This window comes from Aplidium turbinatum, chromosome 16 (genome assembly GCF_918807975.1).
Source record: "Aplidium turbinatum chromosome 16, kaAplTurb1.1, whole genome shotgun sequence".
NCBI lineage: Eukaryota > Metazoa > Chordata > Ascidiacea > Aplousobranchia > Polyclinidae > Aplidium > Aplidium turbinatum.
Genome location: NC_137487.1, coordinates 3,847,687 through 3,869,998, shown reverse-complemented (window position 1 = coordinate 3,869,998; position 22,312 = coordinate 3,847,687). Strand labels below are relative to the sequence as shown.

The 22,312-nt window shown below is 37.1% G+C and overlaps 2 long non-coding RNA genes across 3 annotated transcripts in view; both read right to left on the bottom strand.

The window, feature by feature from the left end:
* The window catches only part of LOC145785971 (uncharacterized), a 167,884-nt gene that overhangs the window by 41,054 nt on the left and 104,518 nt on the right, over positions 1–22,312 (bottom strand). The window lies entirely within an intron of this gene.
* Positions 19,778–21,799, bottom strand: LOC145785981 (uncharacterized). The gene is made up of 3 exons (XR_014291234.1): positions 21,716–21,799; positions 21,352–21,551; positions 19,778–19,950 (listed from the first exon to the last, which is right to left on the bottom strand). It is a non-coding gene; the product is annotated as an uncharacterized LOC145785981 (long non-coding RNA).

Below are 22,312 nucleotides of genomic sequence, written 5' to 3'. Positions count from 1 at the left end.
GTCTAGGCCTGAGCTACAGCTTTGGTGCAGTGCATCGTACCTTTCCTTTGTTGGTATGATTGTAGCCTAACAGTACACCAGCTCAGGCACTCTATATGCCAACCTGGCTTGCCAAAAGCAGAGGATGTCCTACGACTCGATTAACCGTCTACGTTGGTTTGGACGTGTTGAGAAGAGAGCAAGGGATGGATTAACCATTGCCGAGATGTAGGCTACTAGTTCTTAGCACGAAGGCCCAATGAATGAATCAAGGTTCAAATTTCAGTTCATGTTTAAAGTTAATTTTTCACTAATGTGTGTAAAGAGGTAATTAAGTTGGTTACAAATTTGTTCAGGATTTCCGTAGGAATTGTTTTTGTACGATAAGTTCATTAAAAAGAGCATTTTTTTTTCAAGAATTTGGATTACATTTCCTTGTTTTTGATGAATCGTGTTTTTGTTCTTTGAAGGGCTGCTTTATAATATTTGTTTGAAGTGCTGCTTTATAATATTTGTTTGAAGTGGTGCTTTATAATATTTGTTTGAAGTGCTGCTTTATAATATTTGTTTGAAGTGCTGCTTTATAATATTTGTTTGAAGTGCTGCTTCATAATATTTGTTTGAAGCGCTGCTTTATAATATTTGTTTGAAGTGCTGCTTTATAATATTTCTTTGAAGTGCTGCTTTATAATATTTGTTTGATAAGTGCTGCTTTATAATATTTGTTTGAAGTGCTGCTTTATGATATATAATAATATTAGGACCTGGAATGGTTTCATGGAAACGTGGAACTAAGAAAACACGAGTATTCTTTAATGCTAATTTGTTCAGATTTAAGCCTATGTTGTTTGGAAGCTCCAGGCTCCAAATTGTCATCTCAAAGGATTTGATGGTGAGAGGCACAGTTTGGGTTCTTTAAATTACGTCGACGTATTATCTACAGCAATTCCAACCTTGTTCATTTAACTGCCATCGTCCTGATATGATAACGCTGCCCATGTATCCACTTCAATCAACCATCTAAGTAGGTGTTCCAGCAATTGACTTCAAAGCACCCGTTTGTTTCAACTGAGATCCAACTGCTAAACTCATCCACTAGGCTTCGTTTCATTAGAACATTTCTTCCAGCTTTCCAGTGTGGTCAGGGAACGTCGTGAAGCTGGGGTAGTAAAAAAATTGACCCTCGGCCCCAGCAGCTAAAATGGCAAATAAAAAATTATAAATGAGCGATAGCTTGCTTGCAGCCGGCATTGATGTCTATAGGTGACAGCACACTTTGCGACTTCATGGCTTTAGCACCACCTTTCATAGCCTTCATCTCAATTCGATAAAGTTGAAATGCTGTTTGCTACCAATTAGTCGCTCCAACTTCATCATTCACAGAAAGGATTGGTGGTTTCAAGTATTACTAGTTTTCAATGCAAAATCAAAACAATTCAAAGTAGTTTTTATTCAAAAAACAAATATAGTATTGCGCCCCTCAAAGAAGTCTTACGTTGGCCACTGCCCCTGTCTTTACCAAATTAAGATTAATGTTTGTTTGCAATATTGTTTTGTTTGCTTTTTAATCTGCCTTGCAGTAGACACATCAGGTATAACCATTGCAAAGATATTGTCACAATAGTTACAATATGTTGTAACATAAAAAAGAAAAGTAAATATCAGATTTGTCTGGTACAGTGGTGTCAGTGATAAAGAAAAATATGTCAGAGTATGAAATGTCAGAGTGCTTGCTAAGTTGTATGATAAGATTAGCCTGATTAAATTATGCACGCAATAAAAGCATACGAATTGCGTGTTTCAAGTCGATTACAGTAACCTACACTTAACTTCGCGATGGTTACGGAAACAGGAAATCAGCACTCGCTCGATGAAGCACACGCTATAAGTTTTTACCACTTAAAAAGTCCGTCTTTGAAGCAGAAACATCCGCAATGAAAGTTTGTTTTGTACAGACGGAAACTGTTTTTGGCGGACGCTGTTTTGAAATCAAATTTGTGTCATAGTTTTGTGACATTTGACCCTATACTTTGAAACTCCATGTTTTTGGCAGCCGATTTTAGCACGAATTGACAGAGATACCCACTGGTGTTTCGCCCATCAGGCTGGGCTCATCAGTACCGCACCACCAGGCTACAGTACTTTCGACTCGCAAACCAGCTTTTAATTACCGCTCTGCATTTCACTGGCGTCTTGTCCAAGTTTCAGCTTGCTTCAATTTCCACCGTTTTTTGGGACAACTCGCGTTTGAACATGATCAACTTGGCTTAATTCTTGGGGGTTTGAACTGCTGACACAGGGCCGGTTACCGAGATTGATAGAGTGAAGTTTCCGATTGTCAAAATCTTGTTGCTTGTTAAATATTCTATCCACTAGATGCCGCTACAACAGAATGCATTATGTAATTTTAGTTATAAGGCATAACCTCAATTGTCAGCATAGCGCTCTAAGAGCAAAAAAAAAACGCAGTCATAACTACTTTTAACTTATGGGTAACTTTACAAAAACGTGACAACATGCGGCCATTTCCAATAAAATGATAGTGAGTGCGTAATCAAAATTGTTAAAGTTGTTAAAAATCGAAATTGTTAAAATTAATAGCAAGTTGAAATTTATTTCAAAGCTCTATCAGTGAGATGCCTGTGGTCGAGGTTTCTCTGATACTATCGTTTCTACATTCAATTTCAATGTTAGTGGTAGCAAGTCGGAGACTATCTTCCAGTGTTTCGTCTATCGTTCGATTTCTGTATTTAGACTTGACTTGCTGAATTCTAGAAAATGTACTCTCACACATGTATGTGCTTCCAAACATTGAGTGCATTTAATTCAAAAACTTTCAGTTTGGGAAATCTATCCTTGCGGACTAATTTCCAGAAGCACTCTGAGGTTTCATTTTGCCCCTGCAAATTTAGGTTTAACACATTCATGTGCATTGCCATGTCTGTAAGGCAAAGCAAGATTGCACAGGAAGTTTAAGTACATAAGGTACATATCAGTCTTTCACACTAGGTATATATCAGCCTTTAAGAAGCCCAGTTGTACTGACGAGACCTGATAGGTTGAAACAGTATAGGCCCTGCTGTCTACAACTTTGAATTAAATTTTTGACACTTTTTGTCCAAATGCTATACTTGTTCTAATTAAAATTACTTTCTGTAACATAAGTACAAATTAAATCAATACTTTGAAAGCTCGCGGGCCGCAAAAATTCTATCCGCGGGCTTGTAGTTGTACCACGCTGCCCTAAACAACGAAGAACCCTCGCAGAGCCTTTTACTTTAACCCTATTTCCTGTGACGTTTTTTGACCAGTTGACCTGCGGACGGGTGGGTCGGTTCGACACTACCACTTTGAGCTCGTGTAATTCCAAAACTACACAAGATAGATCAATCAAATTTTCACATGATGCAGATAATTTATCTGACAATACATCATCGAAAATCTTTTGCAATCTGTTCAACAGCACAACTTTAAAAATCAAATAATTTGATGGTTGGTCATATTTTTTTATTTGATTTGAGAAATTTCTTCTTAATTACCTTATGGTTGAGTGTGACGGGCCAGTTTTATTGTGTTCGGTTTTAATCTTTTACGCGTAGACGTCGTCCACGCTTCAATGAAATCGTAATTGGTGTCCGACTTGCGTTGCTTGTTGTTTTGCCGGAGGCATTATAAAAATCTTTTGTTTTGTCTCAACAATTGCTGAGAATGAGACAAAATCACCGCAAAAAACTGTTTCAAGTTATTTTTGAGCCACATGTTATAGTCTACACTTTTTCAAACGTACTGTCATCACTTGATATTATAACTAAATCAAGCAATGAGCTTCAGTGACAATTGTGTTTAGTTCAGTTTTCACACTCACTGTTAGAAACTCGACTCCCTTTCTTAAATGATTAAATTGTTTCACGCTCGGTTGATTTTCGAGCGCACGATTTTATTGTAATCGTTTCTCATAGTTTGTGTTTGTGTCTTATTGTGTCTTTAGTTGTATCATTATACTTTTGCTAACCTAGTGGTATTTGAAGTAGAGTGGAGTATAGGGCAACTAGCACTTAAGCGACCAGACTTTGAGAAGTGATCTGCAATTCAGTTCAGGCAGTAGACGACAACTTTGGCCACTTGTTGGCAACACGTGGAGTTAACCTGTAGTTAGGGTTTAAACTCTACACTCACACTGTCCAATCTGGTTATACATGATCAAGAAGCACTTTGTATTTTGCAACATATCCCAGGGAGCTATTCATTCGTTTTCAACATTGTTTCAACGTCTAGAGACGTTGAATTGATGTAAAAAGTGTCTGATTTGCTGCTTGGTTAGCGATTGAATACAGAAAAGTAAGGTAGCCTATTGCTGTCACATGGTATTTGAACAACAACCTATCCAAAGGTAGTTACTTGCTTCGATAGGAGCTCGTTCTAACTAAAGCCTTCATGCACTTCAAAAACAAAAAGCGTCTAAAACTCCTGACCGATAAACTACGTCACGATGCATTACAAAAGTGATATGTTTCCATACTTACCAACAATAATCACTTTGAACGAACTAATTTTGCAAACAGTTTAGATAAAGTGTAGTGATAATAATCGTTGTCAAATCGTGTTGGTAGGCTATAAAAGAGGTCGTTTGCGCATTGCCAAATGGAACTCCCGTTCTGCGTGACAAACTCAAAGTCGTGGCATAACGATACGAAAAATAAATACATTCAGCAAGATATCAAATCCTGCAAAAAAATCTTTTTTAGGCTGATTGCTATCGTCGTACAAAAACATCACCAAAGTTTTTACTTTTTCCTTCTGCGAAATTGAAGGTTGTTGATATTTAAAAATGCACGTTTGTGTGTGAACGATTGAAATTGCTTTTTTCATGTTGTCAACTAGATTTGCATGAAAACGTTTTCTACATTTTTTCTAATTTGTTAGTCATGCATTTTGGTGCAAGCTATTTCTTACGCATTAGAAGGTTTTTTTCTCTTCAACTTTTGAAATAGCATTTTATCTGCAGTTTACGGTTGATGGCATTAATGTAAAAGCCAAATTTTGCAATTGATACACACACGAAAACAACAGGCCCATACACTACTGCTGGCTGATAGACCACGTCACAATACATCATAATAATGTTTTTCCGAACCAAAGACCCAGAAAACCAATTTTGTTATATGTTAGTTCTGACGTCTGCAGATGTTGAACCAATGACAAAAAGTGATTTGTTGATTTGAAACAAAGTGATTGCTGTTCCCAACGTGCAAACATTTTGATATATCACTGGGTAGGCTCACACTGAAGTTGTTTTGTGTAAAGTCTTGCTTGTGAAAAAGTCGAAGTAAAAACACCACAAGAAGTAAGTTATATTTACAAGTATTATAGTCGTAAATGAACCACAGTTTTTAGAAAAAAAAATGGTTTCGCAATCGCACAATCAATACTCGTAGTCCCCCGGCAGGCTACATTTTTGTCATAGAATTAGGTGAACTATTTTATTGTGGAATTCTATTGTGATGTTTTGTCGATCACTGACCCATAGTGACCTTTAATTACGCAATCCTTTATTGCGAAACCTACTACTAAAAGTTTCTGCATACGTGCGATTCTCGAAACTTTTCTGACTTGTTGACTAGAAGAATGAGTTCTTGTGATGTAGTATTACCCAATAGCCTCTGGAAGCTTCTGGTCAAGCAAAACTGTTATAAATAGACGCTTGATTAGAGTTGTGAATTATGGGGATTAGAAGTTGTAACGAAAGTATGTTGAAGACGATTGTAGAATTCTAGCCGATATTGAATAGATTGTGAAAGTGTAAGTTGTTGTCAATTGTACAGTAGCTGATACAAGTAGTAGTGTATATTTATTTTAGAATCGACGAAGACGTTTACTTTTCAATAATTTGTTTTCATTACGTGTTGGAAGTGGTGAACCATTCGTCAGTTCAAGCATTTCATCTATCATTTCACAAGTAGAACTACTCGACCATTTATCTGACTGTTTAACGTTTAATATTCCAATAAACTACGTCATCAAACTTTCTAAAGTCCTTTTTCGTGTAAGAGACAGGGCCCGATTAACCATGAGGCACACGAGGCACAGGCCTCAGGTCTTCTGCTTTTGGAGGCCTTCAAATTTTAGTGTTAAATGTTGTACAAAGTACATTGTACACAATGCTTCTGTTATTTCACTTTTAATGTACAATTTCATGCTAGCATACACTGAGATGCCATCCGAGGCATAATATTATATGGATGCAACCTATTTTATCTCCTGAACACTTCGTCCCCCGATTTCTTACCCTGAAAAGATAGAGAGAAAAAATAGAACAAAGCCGAAGTCGCTGATCGGAGTTTCCGCAAACATTTTAAAATTATTCGTTTGAAAAGATCGAGAGAAGAAATAAAACAAAGCCGAATTCGCTGATCGGAGTTTCCGCAAACATTTTAACACTGTCATTAGCCTACGTTGGGTTAACAATGCCACTACAGCTAGAAAACTCCAATGCAATTGCGACCACTGTCTTTCTTCTTTCCTCTTACGGTAGGCCACGTCACAATGAGCAAAAGTCATTCATAGGGGCTGTCATGCAATACGGCCCACGATTCACGTTTTCATTGAAACAACGCATTTTCGAATAGCGAAGGAAGGAAGACATGGTTAGAGTAAGCCAAACAACAAGATTAAAACTGCAGTCTAGCATTGAGAGGAAGAAAGTAAAGTTCGGTTAATTTTGAAATGTTTGCGGCAACTCTGATCAGCGACTTTGTTTTTTTTGAAATGTTTGCGAAAACTCCGTTCAGCGTCCAGCGACTTGTAGGTGCTGATAGTTAACGATAAAAAAGCTCAAAGAGTAAGCTATCAGTCCACACTAGCAAATTACACTGCAATCAACTCTAATAAAATCTATTATGATAAGACCTCCTTCAGCGCTGCATATAAAATCAACAGTTGGAATTTTGGGAGGAATTGCGTCGAAACAATGGAACTACGGCCGAACTACTAATGCCTAATACCGTTTTTTTTAAAACGTTGGTTTGGTGCTAAGTTAACAAATGTAACGAGAAATTTTGTCCATTTATCGTCTTCACAATTCATAGCCTGCAGTTAATTTTTCATAGGGCTAATTGACAGATTTTTTTTCTTGGTTTTGGCCTGTTTTCTGAGCTGTCGAAACCTTCCTTTTTTCTGCATGTTATAATAACAATTAATAAAATTACCTTCAAACTAGGAACGGTACATTACGGGACGCGCAACTCCGCTGTTCCTTCAACATTAGAAGGGTCAATTGCCAATTTGACATTTTTTCCGCTTTGCTGCAGGCTTGCTTTCAACTAAAAACCTCTTATTACTTTAAAACCAACTTAACTCTTCTTATATATCCCATAAAAAGTAAAATATTTTGTAAATTAGAAAAAAACGTAACCCTTCTAGTGTTGCGGATAAGCCAAAAGCGGATGAAGTTTCGCATCCCTATGATCTACAACCCCTACTTCAAACGCCACTTTTAGCTTGCTATCAATCCGATTTCATAACAGGTTTTCAGTTCACAGTGGAAACAATACAAGAATAATATTTGACAGATGACAAAAAGGTTTTGGTGTGAAACATGCAACATTGCGCGTAGCAGTTGAAAAACAAACGATTATTTGGATGAATAGTCGACATTATTGGCATAGGTGGCAAGGAAAAAAAAAGTAAGTTGTCGTTTCAAGGATGGATGTGACCACAAGGCAGTTTCGAAGTCCCGTTGCGAGCGGTAGCCACTTTAACAAGTCGAAATTCTGCCACTGAAATTGACTAGAATGAAACCGCCAACCAATCATAAGCTACGGTTTAAGTGACATGAAAAAAGGCATAAAAAATTTGTTCAGTGTTAAACGTAGTTTATGATTTTACACTTTCTAATGATTCTAGATTCTAATGAGTTATCATGAATATGACGTTGACAATGACGTCACAATTCCAATTTTATTGGTATTGCGACTTGATCAACCACTCGAAACTAATTTGTTTTAAACAGCAATGTACATTGCAGCAGTGAAACCTTGCTGAATGGTTGCTCAAATTGTATCGGTTTCTTTTCAGAGTAAATGGAGCATGACTTTGACAAAACATAGAAATCATTTCTTAGTTTATTTCGGTTCGGAAGAGGAGTAAACTAAACAAGAAAAATAGAACTATCCGAAAAAGTAATAAATTTTAGAAAAAACTTTTGAAGCATTTGATTGCCAATTAATCTAATTAAAGAAATAAAACAAAGTAACTTCAGCGGGTTCGACATGATGTATTACCAGTGATGGGCATTATCGGCGATAATTCATCGGCGATAATTATCGGCGATAAATTTTTATCGCTTATCGTTATCGCTCAATTATTTTTTCAGTTATCGTTTATCGTTATCGTCAAAGGCAATATTTGATTATCGCCGATAATTAATCGCCGATAAATTTTATTTTGGATCAACGCACAGGTGGAAAGACCATGAAAAGTAATATTTTTACTAGCCACCTAGTTAATGATACTAAAATTAAAATCAGTTCTTCATCAGTGCCTGAAGTGTGTGTGCACAGGTCGTTATCAGGGAAGGGGGCACGCCCCCCTGCAGCGACGGCCCTGACAACACAATAATTTTTAGAGTTGCAAATTGCAATGCATGCAACATACGAGGCCGCTTTTACATCGGAAACATTGTCTTTCGCGCCACCTCACGATCAACTATTTTTATCTTGTGTTTTCTTGCTTCGTTGGAAGTGTTAGTTTTTAGTAATTGTCGTAAAAAAATAAAATCTCTCGTCAAAACATGAAACTTACTGTTTTAAGCGCATTAAATCTTTAGATGAGTAGATTAACTAAAATTGCAAGAACTTGCCTTGAGACGTGCGGTTACGTCACAAACACAGAATAAAAGACAAAATTTACACACAATAACAACACAAGATCGGTTATAGACTGTAAGATCGATTTTTTTCTAGCTTGGCGATATAACTTTAATCCAAAAATAATAACCGAATGCATAAGTGCTATTTAACTTAAAAAGTTAACCCATTTGTGCCTAAAGTGAAAGTACTTAAAAAAATTTTCGGAAAATTTAAATATTGCATAATTATGACCTAAAAAACATAATAATAATTATAATCATGCTTTTATTTGCGCCCATTGCGATAACATACAGTACACTGCGATCACAGATGCGATACAACAGACGACAGGAAGCAGCGAAGTGACATATAGTCTTCGAGTCAACTGCTCCCCTTATTTTGGCTTGCCTTTATGTGTCTTTCGCTGAGACACAGCCGCGTGCTCTGGACCGGTGTCGAACCCACGTCCTTTCAAACGTCGCGCAGACGTTCTCACCACTCGGCTACGCAGCCGGCTTATCACATATCACAATTATTTTTTTCCTAATTGTGTTTGTACTTTTTGAGAAAAAAGCCGTCCTATATATAAGACGCTAGACAAATCCGTTATCAAATTTCACAAGTTTCTTGTGCGTAATGCTTAAGCGTTATTACATTTTACTTATCGCTCAAAGTGATAAATGGGAAATGTCTTGTTCATGTCTTGTCATGTCATTATTGTCATCGAGCATTTTATTGAAATGAAAGTTAAAAAAATATGAAGATGAAAATTAGCAAAGTAACACAACATCACTGAAACAAGTCATTGCGGAATATGATATTGCTTGAAGCATTTAACATGCAGACCGACATCACATTTTTTGCATCTTGTAGTAGTTTTTGCATGACAATAGGCGCATCGAGTTGCGTGGTAAAATTATGCTAAATACAGTATAACCTTTCTCATTTACTGTAGCCTACCTATGCGACATAGCCTACCCCAATCAAATATTTTTATTCCCACTAATACAGTGCCTAAATTGTAATTCTTATCGCAACAACTCAGCGTTCTGCCATTGCTTTAATGATGGTGTTCACAAAGAAAACAAAAAAAATTATCAGTAAATTACGATAATCATGTTATTGTTCTTAAACAAACACGACTAATTTGACAAGCTTGATGGATTTCACAGCATGCACATTTTTACTATAAATGACGCTTAAGATTACTGATAAATTTTCAAGCATTTTGCGTTTTTGGGAAAATTTTCAATCATTGCTGACTTTGCTGTAAACAGCCCTTTAAGCAGAAAGCAAAACACAAAGTTTGGAATTTTTTATGGTATTTTCGTTTGATTTAATTATTTTGCCTACTGCATGTAGGCTAAGCGGCAGTGTAACTCAATTGATAAAAGCATCCAACTGGTACCTGAAGGTATAATTATAAGCACGGCGGTTACCTCAGTGGTTTGATTCTGGATCAAGAGGTTGAAGATTCGATACCCACTGCCGCTATTGCGATTTTATTTATGCATAACTTACAAAAAGTTTGGTCCCTTTACAGTATATTATGTTCGATTTTTCGGCATGTTGATGAAAACAGTTCGTGCTGCATGGGATGGTGCAGCGCTAATCAAGAAAAAAAATTATCGTTATCGGACATTATCGGCGATAACTTATCGTTTATCGTTATCGCTTAACTTTTTTTTGATTTATCGTTTATCGTTATCGCTTTAGGCATTTTTCGTTTATCGATTATCGTTATCGCTTAACTGAAAAATGAGTTATCGCGCCCAACACTGTGTATTACATACACAAATATAACATAATTAAAAATAAACTCTAACGTTTTCGACACGTACATGTGTCCTCATCAGGAATTACATATCTGCAATATAAATAAAATGAAAATTGTAAGGTAAATTTGACTTTGCACTATAACTGTAACTGTATACTAACGACACTCCAGACTGAAAAGCACAAACTGAACGAGTGACACAGGAATAATTACAAGTAAATTATACGGTGGAAAACAGATCACATGAGGTGTAAACTACAGGCATTTGACAAACAATTACAACACACACAAGAGGAACGATAAACCACAGGCGAATAACTGCCGGTTGAGAGAAGGATTATTACGCTTGATTCTTAAGGCTTCCATGATCTTAGGCTGAAATTCAGATTTGCCTCGAGAGATGATTTTAAATTGGTCGATCGAGACATTGTCAGTGCACGTTTCATAAGAATCCATGTGTTCTTTAATTGCACTTTTGGTTGTCAAGTTTGGGTTTCAGTGCTCCCCGGCCCTTGTCAACAAATGTCTGGTTGACATACCAATGTATGTCTGTGAAACGTGCACTGACAATGTCTCGATCGACCAATTTAAACTCATCTCTTGAGGCAGATCTGAATTTCAGACTAAGATCATGGAAGCCTTAAGAATCAAACGTAATAATCCGTCTCTCAACCGGCAGTTATTTGCCTGTGGCCAAGGCCTATGAGAGGGAGGTTCCTCAAGGGTACGGCGTACCCTTGAGGGCCCAAGCCTGGGTTTGTTGGGGGGCCCGAAATTGTGGTTTTATAGTTTAACGGTGAATTGTTTGGTTTAAACCATCTTAAACGACTAAATTCAAGCATAAAAGTTGTTAGTCTTTATTCCTGGGGGCCCGTAATGCAGCAAAAGGGCCCAGAAAGGTAATTGAGTGCATTGAAAGCAAATTAGGGGCCCAAAGTGGTAGTTTAGTGCTTTACGTGCAAAAATGTTCTGTTAAAAGCACCCTTGAGCCTTGGTAGAGAGCTTGACTTGTACCAGATACATGTAACACTCAGTAATGTTAACGGATTTACCATTTTTTATTAAACACACAAAAAACATAAGAAAAAAACTACTAAATCCAATGTTTTCGACACCACATAGTGTACTCATCAAGAGTAATTATAGGCTACATCAAAGAGAAATAAATAAATGAATTTGAAAATTTTACATTAAAGCTGTACATACAAGCGATACCTCTCAACAGCAGCATCAACAACTGACACACGAATTCAATGCAGGATACACAAATTGGCAAGGGACAGATCACATGATTTGCATAACACAAAACACTAAATAATAGTTTTATTGCAGCCTGATACTATTATTGTGCACAGATGTCCAATTCTGCAGTAAAATGTTGTATGGTGTACAATACGCCTAAGCAAACATCTCGCGTTTTGCCTAAGACGAAGGGCGCCCGGAGTGAGAGGGGGCCGGAATGACTCTTCGTACCCCTAGTGAAATTTTTTCTCAGAGGCCCTGCCTGTGGTTCATCGTTCCTCTTGTGTGTGTTCTAATTGTTTGTCAAATGCCTGTAGTTTACACCTCATGTGATCTGTTTTCCACCGTACAATTTACTTGTTATCATTCCTATGTCACTCGTTCAGTTTGTGCTTTTCAGTCTGGTGTGTCGTTAGTATACAGTTAAAGTTATAGTGCAAAGTCAAATTTACCTTACAATTTTCATTTTATGTATATTGCAAATATGTAATTCCTGATGAGGACACACGTACGTGTCGAAAAAGTTAGAGTTTATTTTTAATTATGTCATAATTGTGTATGTAATACATCATGTTAAACCCGCTGAAGTTACTTTGTTTTATTTCTCTATGGTTCAACAAACCAAACTCTCTACCAAAGCTTAATCTAATTAAGAAAGCGAATATTGAAATATTTAAAATACAGTAATGTAGACCGAAGCACCAAGTTATAGCTAGAACATTCACATTATGAATGTTAGCAGTGGATGGATTTTTATTTTCCGCTTTGCCGTACGCACACATGACACATATGCGTGTCATTCGCACTATAACAGACATTCGCGCATGACACACATGTGTGTCATTCGCACATAACGGGTGATGAAATGTCGCACAAATGCAATAAAACCTTCGAAAATTATGAAACAAGATGGATTTCAAAACAATGGCCGGACAAAAAAAGTTTCCGTCTGTACAAAAAAAAAAATCGTTACGGATGTTTCTGTTTCAAAGGCTGACTTTTTAAGTGGTAAAAAGTTATGGCGTGTGCTAATTTCCTGTTTCGGTAACCATTTTTTTAAAGTTTGGCTTTAATGACTGCTAAGAAATTGTCAGAGACCGCAGCAATTTCATCCAAGCATGTAAAAATAACCATAGCAGCTAAATACTTATTAAGGGCTTTACTATGTAGTAAAACTTACACAGCGTGCTAATTTCCTATTTCCGTAAACATCACAAAGCAAGTGTGAGTTACTTTACTTGAAATACTCCATCCGCATGCTATTTTATGGCGTGCATGAATTTTTGTAGGCAATTACGAACACATTAGAGTCGTTTTCTGGAAGACAACCTTGTGGACCTTCAGCAAACTTTGGAGCATATTGTATCCAATAACTTACAACCTGGAAAAATATAAACTCAAGGAAAACAATTACGCATCATTTAATCAGATTGACATAAAACAAACATCTTTTAAACATTACAAACTTTCTTGTCTTTGATGCCTCTACAGACAAAAGTAGCGCAGCAATGAGCAAAGCGAACACAACCAACTTATTCAATTGATAGTTTAGTACCTAACTTTATGACAATATTCGGCTTGATATGAGCTATATAGTTAAACTATGACACAAGATGGATTTTGAAACAATGCTCATTCAAAAAAGGTTTCTGTCTGTACAAAACAAACTTTTGTTTCGGATGTTTTCACGGGCTTACTATGTGGTAAATACTTATGGCGTGTGCTAATTTCCTGTTTCCCTAATCAGTAGGGTGTACCATTTTGCAAAAAGTTTTTAGAAATTAGTGCGGCTATGTATCACGAGTTTCCACTTTTGTTAAAAAGTATTTTGATAGAGTTTCAAAATTTTCCCATCAAAACTGTGATTCTGCCGCCATGTTGAAAAAATGGCGATCAGATATGATATCATGAAGATCTACAGCCTTAAACTGGCGCAATATGATCATGTAATATGTTGATTACGGGGTTTTCGGAGTCACAGAACACGAATCTGAAGTCAAAAACGCTCTACGGCAACAATTTTGTAAAGTGAATTTTGACACATAGATGTGACCACACTGCTTTGGACTGCAGATTTACATGAAAAGAGCATCTTATTGTCATTTTAACCTTAAAATGCATGTACTGTATGCAAAAACTTTTCTAGTCGGTGTGATTATATCAATCAATATGAGGGAAAAATGAACATGTACTTTCTCGTGTAGCCTACTTCAGATCCAATAAAAATCTACTAACTAGTCTACAGTAGCCTGTATATTTAGTTGCTAACCTATAGGCTACCCACTTACTAACTAATGGGCAGCAACCGAGTACCCCACGGCAGACCAAAAGGTTCGAAAAACAGAAGTAAACTCTCCCAACTGGGTAAATGCCTTACTTCTACACGACGATAATCATCATTAGCTACAGTGACTCGAAGAGTAACTAGTGATCCTACCCAAGTTACAAGATTCAGATCAGTTATGCCACTGAATGAGACGGCCGGTGAAGCATACCGGTCATTGGCACAAACTCCAAAAAGAAAGTACTTCCTCATTGGGAACACTAGCAAAGACTAGGTGTTTCTAAGCTTCCTAAAAGCTCTGACGTTCTAGCTAGGCTGTTGTTCCTCAAAGACGAAAGTCACAGAACGATCAACCAATCCATCGTGATAGCAAGGGAGGAAATTTTCCAGGTATGGAAACATTATTTTGGAGTGAGTTTGGTATTTGGTAAGAAGAACGAGGAACAATCTGGAACAGAGAAGGAATCGTGTAAGGTTATTGTTAAAAATGCGGATATAGACCGGCATCTGAGGAATTTGTAAGTTATGAAACTTGGTATCAACTAGAACTTGATTCTAGGCGTGAAAGGAATAAAATTGATTCATTTAAAAAACCTTAGCGTGATATGGAAGAAAAGCTCAAGGATGCTCTGAATGTATGTAAGACTACCTCGCAGTCAATTCTCATGCATTCTGGTATCCATGGGCTCTATCCAAGAGGGGTGAGGGGAGTGATCATCCCCCCACTAATTGGAGTGGGGGGGTGATCAATGCAAAATCACCCCCCCACTCCCCTCCACTCATTTGGCTTTGAAATGGTTTTGTGATATTTTATTGATCAAATTTTGAAAAATATATTTTCGCAGTTAGCACATTTTAAATTTTTTATCATAATGAATATATATTTCATTTCAATATGATTTTTTGGTTTGGCAACCCTGAACTACGAGCCAGGCGTTTACACTGTATTTTAACTTAGTTTGCTTGGTAGCCACTTTAACAAGAAAAAATTCTGCCTCTGCAAATGACTAGAATGACACCGCCAACCAATCAGAACATGTTATAAGAGGCTACCGTCCAATTGTGAACTTTCTCGCACTTAGCCAGAGAGTTAATCTTTGTTTTGAACTTTATTTGGGAATTACGGAAGAAAAATGAGCAATAGCAGTTGTGAGAATCGAACCCACGTCAATGAAATGACTACTTTCTAACCCTAACCCCTAAAAAGCCAACCAGCTGCCAACTTAGTCGGCAGCAGTGGCCGAGTGGTTAGCGCGTTGGGCTCGCAGTCGAGAGCCTGCATGTTCGACTCCACCCCCCCCGCACTTGCTGTTGTTCCTCTGGGCAAGAAACGTCACTATAAGTATAATTGCCTCTACCCAGTGATCGATTTCGAGTAATGGGTAGTACCAAATTTAAGTCAAAAGTAGAGTAGACAACCGGAAACAGACATTGCCGTCGGCTGCAGCGTGGGTCAGGTGTACGTCGGAAGGCGTACACCGATGCATAGCGCTCAAGTCCGCTTTCTCGCAATGCAGGATAAAAATATGAAAAACAAATAAACAAACAAACAAACAGCTGATAGAAAATCCAGCACTTGATTTGCTTTGTATCATCTGCTTTTCGCCCTTTTTCACGTCACGGAAAACGTAGTTTATGATTGGTTCGAGCTTTCATTTGCAGTGCCAGAATTATTTCTTGTTAAGTGACTACCAGTTTGCTTACCCAAAAATGCCCGTTCCGAAACATACTTTGTGAAACAACTTGGAAACCCTATGCTTCGATCAGAAAGAAGCTGATGCTGCAATGGGGGTTCTGAAGGGCTGCGCCCCCCAGAAGTTGAAATGACTATGACGATTTTAGCCCACTGTCCGAAAATCACCCCCCACGAATTCTAAAAGTGGATAGAGCCCCTGCTGGTATCATTGACTGGGAGACAGATCTGGAACATCTGAAAAATCAGCTCCAGCGAGATCAATTAGGTTGCGCATTGTGCACAGATGCTCTGCAGAAGAGATAGGACTTAGCTAGACAAAAACGACACGGTGCAGCTGGTGAAAGGAAATAGAAAGAGGATGTTGCTGACAATCTTAAAACAGTGAAGTTGGAGTACAGATGAAGAAACACAAAGTGACAACTGGAAAACTCCTGAAAGGAAGAGAAAGAAAATTAATATTATGTTGCCTACAGCTTTAACATCTGATCGACTTGGATTGAGCTATCGGCAAAGAACAATGTTCGTGGCTGCTGTGGCTCAAGCGTCCGGCATACAAGTCTGATACTAATATCTCAGCCACAACAGCTCATAGACCGGCAAATAAGTCTAGGTCCTCTCACTCCCAAAATATCAGAGATAAGTTCCAGGCCCCTGATTTGGAAATAATTCACTAGGACGGTAAGATTCTGAAAATGAGAGGATATGTTTCATCAGAACGGTTAACTGTATATATAGGCTATATGTGTCTGGCGTTAGTTTTGATGATGAAGATAATGCAGAAATGAAGCAGTTGCTGGGAGTGAGATACCAGACGGCACCGGATTATCTCAGGAACAGGCCGTAATAAAGTTGGTAGAAGACTGGAGATTGAAAGGTGCCATTGGTGGTATGTTGTTTGATACGACTGCAGCCAATTCAGGGAGGTGGAAAGGTGCTTGTACATTGCTGGAGGCAACAATTGGGAAAGCAATTTGGAACTTACTGGCATTTGTAGCCACTCTTAATCAGTAAGTTCCATACTGGCATTTGTAGCCACTCTTAATCAGTATCAGAATGGAAAAACTTTTAAAATTTATTAGAAAATAAACAAATTCACTTTGAACGTAAGGGTGGTCAACGATATTGCGGAACGCGGGATTAAGCTATTCACTGATTTTATTGAGAGGTGTTCTGACGAAAGCCACCGGCAAGCCGTCTTGCTTGTTGTGCAAAGGCACAGAGAACAGTTCTCAGATTACAAAATGCTACGTTAGCCAAACTCAATTGTCAAAGAAATTTGTCAAGAAGTTAGTGAATTGGGTGTTTGCTTAACTCCGGTATTGCATTGACGATAAAGAATAGCATGCAGAAGAAACAGGGATGGATCATGTCTGAGAGTGATTAACTCAATTTGTTTGTAAATGAATCGTGTTGTTATTTCAAAAGTTTGACAATAGTTCAGGATTATTCATTCTGGCGTGAGGTATTCTTGGTCAGGTTATATCCATGTCTGTAAAATTTCACCATTAATTTCAACGGGTAAAATTTCACTTTGCAAACTTGTTTTCGTAGAGCGTTTTTGATTTCAGATTCGTGTTCTGTGACCCCAAAAACCCCGTAATCGACATATTACATATCACATAGCGCCAGTTTAAGGCTGTAGATCTTCATGATATCTCATCAGGCCGCTATTTTTTCAAAATAGCTGCAGAACCGCAGTTTTGGCGGAAAAATTCTGAAACTCCACCACAATACTTTTTAACAAAAGTGGAAACTCGTAATACATAGCCGCACTAATTTCTAAAAACTTTTTGCAAAATGGTACACCCTCCTAACCAGCTTTTGTTTTAAGTTTGATTTTAATGACTGTTAAGAAATTGTCAGAGACCGCAGCTATTTCATCCAAGCATGTAAAAATAACCATAGCGGCTAAATACTTATTAACGGCTTTACTACTATGTAGTAAACTTATACAGCGTGCTAATTTCCTGTTTCTGTAAACATCACGAAGCAAGTGTGAGTTACTTTACTTGAAATACTCCATTAACAACTGAATGGACACTGGTTGATAAATAAATAGAAACTTATTACAGATAGTTGAAATGCTAACATCAGCCAGTAAACTTGGTTTTACAGTGGTTTGTATTAAATCTTCAGAAAATCCCTAAATCAACCAAACCAACAAAACTAGGCAGAATTTACTGATGATTCAACAATTACAGCATCGATGCCAAATAGATTAAATAAAATCAGAGCAACAAAACGTTTGACAACCAACTAGTTTGAATGATTCTTTATAAAGTTATCACCTATTCTTCTTCACCCACTGCATCGCAGTATAAATCAAGAGCTACTTTTGTCGACTCGTGTCCTACATACAAGGACTCTCTGAAGAGCAATAAAAAGTGCAATATCAATTACACAAGCTACGTGGGAGAAAGCCACAGAGAATATGTTGATTTAAAGATCTGCACTCAGGAAGGTGTTGCAACGTTTGAGAAGAGCAAATCTCAAAGGTTAAAAAGAAAATAACTTAAAAAAAAAAACGTAAATTACACCCACAACAGGCTCTGCCAGAATCTCTTGAATGTCCCAAATGTAACCGCAATTTTTAAGCTAGGATTTGACTCATTAGCCATTTAAAAACTCATCGTTAGCGTTTTCATTGCGAAAACCATCATCCTTGAAGACGAGGGACAGCCATCATAGCCATCACAACATTAGCAATAGATTTCGTCGTCACCGAAACGGCTCTGAATTTTTCACAAGCATTGCTTAGATATCTAATTTCTAGTTCAGTGCTTTTCAACCTTTCTAATCCATGCACTCTTGCAAATTAAGATTGGTGTAACAATTAACAAGCTTTTCGGGCATTCTGGCAATAGTAAGTTTTGGTAATTCGACAATCTCCCGGCTATAAATTGAAAATTAAAAATCTCTAAGTTAACCCCACGAAAAACTAATAGCAGCAATTGCAACGACAAAAGATGAAAAAACTCTCATCACAGTCTCGCAGCACCAAAGCGCCGTTTTGAAAAATGATATAAACTTCATCGTAGTTTATTCCCACCGTAGATTTCATATGCAGCGCCGAACCGAATTTATGAAAAAAGGTATACTCAAAGACAGGGCCGTGTGAGCACCAACCCGCCCTCCCCCTTCCCCGAAATCCACTAGTGGGCTTCTATGTTTAGTTATTGCACATAAAAATAGGACCAGAATGCCTTTGCGGCGGCACACTCTTACTATATGGGGAAAAAGTTTACATTTATCATTTCAGCAATGAGTAAACTACTTTTAACATATTATAGAATAAAATAGTTGATAGACCATGCCGACAATGCAGAAGGGAATCTAAAGAAAAGTTGGGAAAGGACCAGAGTTTTAACAAAGTAAAATTTATAACATAAATGAACATGTAATGTAAAACTTAAGGTCGAAATAAATAAATAAAACGAAAAGGGGTGTGGGGGCTTGCTCTATAGAAAATTTCAACAAATAAGTTATAAGTTTCTCGGCAGCCGATTTGTAGCAAGAATTGACAGCGATAGACACGTGTTTCGCCCAAACCTTGTTTTGGTCATTTTTTAGACGTTTTTAGAAGCAATATTCTTTTTATCGAGATGTAAACTTTGTATGCAACCAAATTCATCAAATTAAAATTGGATTGGGATAGACGTTTTGTTTAAAATTTATGTTAGCACACCATTTCAATTTTTTTTTTTTATAATTACAAGAGGATTTCAATAATTTATTTATCGAAAGTTTCTATAGTGTGTTGTAGCCTTTCAGCAGGCTAGAGTTCGAAACTTTTGCCTGAGTTTTCCCTAACTTCCCAGATAACATTTTCACTTCATAACTTATCTCAATTAGCTTAAAATATACCATCATCTGCTTTAGGCTATTGAAAAAAAAGTGTTTTTCTATTAATCCGATAAACGAGATTTTTCGCGTTATCTTCAACTTTTTTAGACACACTTTGTGAACGACATGATTTTATTTTCTGTAAACACAAATTTTACAGCAGTACATTTTTAAGGTTTCGTAAAAATATTTTCGAGCAGTTTTATCAGCATAATTATATATTGCAAAGTGCGCAAAATGGTTTCCATGTTCTAAATCTTCTTGTCCAATGTCATTCCACTTTCTGAATAAAAAAAAACATAGATTGCCGTTAATGTTTAAACTAAAAATATATTTTTGTTGCTTTTCCAATACCCAAGTGGTCTACAATTGGACTTGCTGTGTTGCTGAGAAGTAAGTGTTCTGCACAACACTTGGCAGCATCTAGCGTATGGAATAATGTACAGACCACAGCAATTCGATCAATCACAGTGATAAAATTCATAATGTAGATATTAACAACCTGTCAAAATAAGTAAGCAATGATCATGTTTCTAAAAGCGAAACTCAGTCAATTGCATAGCCTAAGTAACAAAATTTGCATTAATAGTTCAAAGCATCTACAAGTATGTGAAGTTGCTTGTGGGATGAAGTTTTTAAAGGAGCTTTTTCGTCTGATGTTGAGCATTCCAAGAACCCATTTTGTTAACTTAAGAGAGTAAATCTGAACTTAATTCTTTTCCTTTCACGTATATTATTGAGGTGAAAGACCAGTGTTACATCATTGTGACGTAGGCTGGTTACTATCCATGCTTTTGTGACGACTCAACAACTTTTTATGACATCGCAGCATTTGATCAACTTTCCTCAAGTTTGTTGCTTGTTAAATCTAAAGTTTCTAAGTATACAGTTGATAAACTTGTTTGAGGCTTTCACTAACTAAACATAGTTCGAACTTAGCAACGTTAGTCTTTATGAATACACATTTAAAAAAATATTTGAAGCACGGTTTTAAAACTGTTTCATATTCAGTGAATTTTTGTCCATCAACTTGTAGCCTAATGTCCATCGGCCAAGTTGGATCACATCTAAGGATATTGAAACGTGAGTCTTATTCCTACTTGCCACTCAGCAAAGGAATGTTTCAGGATAATAATTTACTCGCTGCACTGGCACTGGATGCTTTGTAAGCGCTTGGAGCAGTGGTTTTTTAACCAGTGGTGCACGCACTACAAATGGATTTGTGACCTGCTGCGATGGGATGCGGGAGTGTTGAATAATTGAGGTCAGTTATAAATTGTCACATGACGCCATGTTTGTTTACAAGGCTTTCAGGCAACATGTAAATTATAGGTGGCTTCTATCTTTATCCATTCTAGGGAAGGGTGCGAGAACTGGTTATAACAAGAAAAGGGTAAGGAACCACCAACCCTAACCCAAACATGCGATGGATGCGCGAAAGTCGATACAATCAAGTGTTTCAAATGATTTTGTAACAGAAGTTTTCAAAAATTATCATTGTAGTGATGTAGCGACAGATCGTAAAATGTTACTTTTAAATTTTTAGTTTGACTGTTAGCACAAACATTCAAAAATCTACAGATTGCAACAAGCCTGACCGCATTTTAAGATGCTTTTGATTTATTCATTAACAAGTTAAACAGATGAATATGAAAAACTATTGTTTCACTATTTTTAAACTTACCAAAACCATTTGTTGGTTAATAACCCTCATCAGCGTCAGCACCATATGGATATAGTGAATATTCGTCATCCTCGTCAAACAAATCTCCTTCTTCATCACCTGGGCGGAGGCAGTGATTAACACATCTGCGTCGTCGTCTGATACAACGTCGATCGTGTCTACGGCACCGATTTTTTTGGCATTGATACAAGCAATACGTTCTGAAAAATAAAAGTTCAGTAATTAGGCAATGCCATCATATACAGCATTCTATCAAAACAATATAGATTAAAATGCTACAAACTTCAATGGGTAGTTTAGTAATCAGGCAATGTGGGGTTTCAACAAATTAATAATAAACTAATTTTAATTGAATGTTACAAACCTTCTTACTACTGTTGCCTCCGCAGACAAAAGTAGCACGGCAAAGAGCAAAGCGAACACAACCAACTTATTCATTGTTGATAGTTTTGTATTTAACTTAATGACAATATTCGACTTGCCACGACTTATAAAGCTAGAAGCGGGATGTTCAGGGCAAAACTAATTTTCCTGTTCCTGTCATGATCATTGATTTCTCGTTCGGTAGCTAAACAACAACTGCACGGACAATTGTTGATAGTTCTGGAGGAAGTATTTTAGATTGCAGAAAATATTTTATCTGGAAGCTCGTTTCAACATATTTCGATATTGATGAAGCATAGAACCTAATGTTGCATATGTAGGTTTTTTCTACATTATGTTTCTACATTATAGTTTCTTTTCTTGGCTAGTGTTACCTTGATTTTTTTTTCTTTGCACCTTTTGACTTACACAGTGTCAGCAAAACTTAATAAATGGTCTTCTCACCTATATACTGTTACGCTCTGTATTCGATTGAAAGAAAAGACTAACAGTTACCGCATATATCTCTGTGCTAACGTTCATCCATAACAAGTGTTCAGAGTTGTAATAAAATTTTATTGACGTCTGTTTTGTGAAT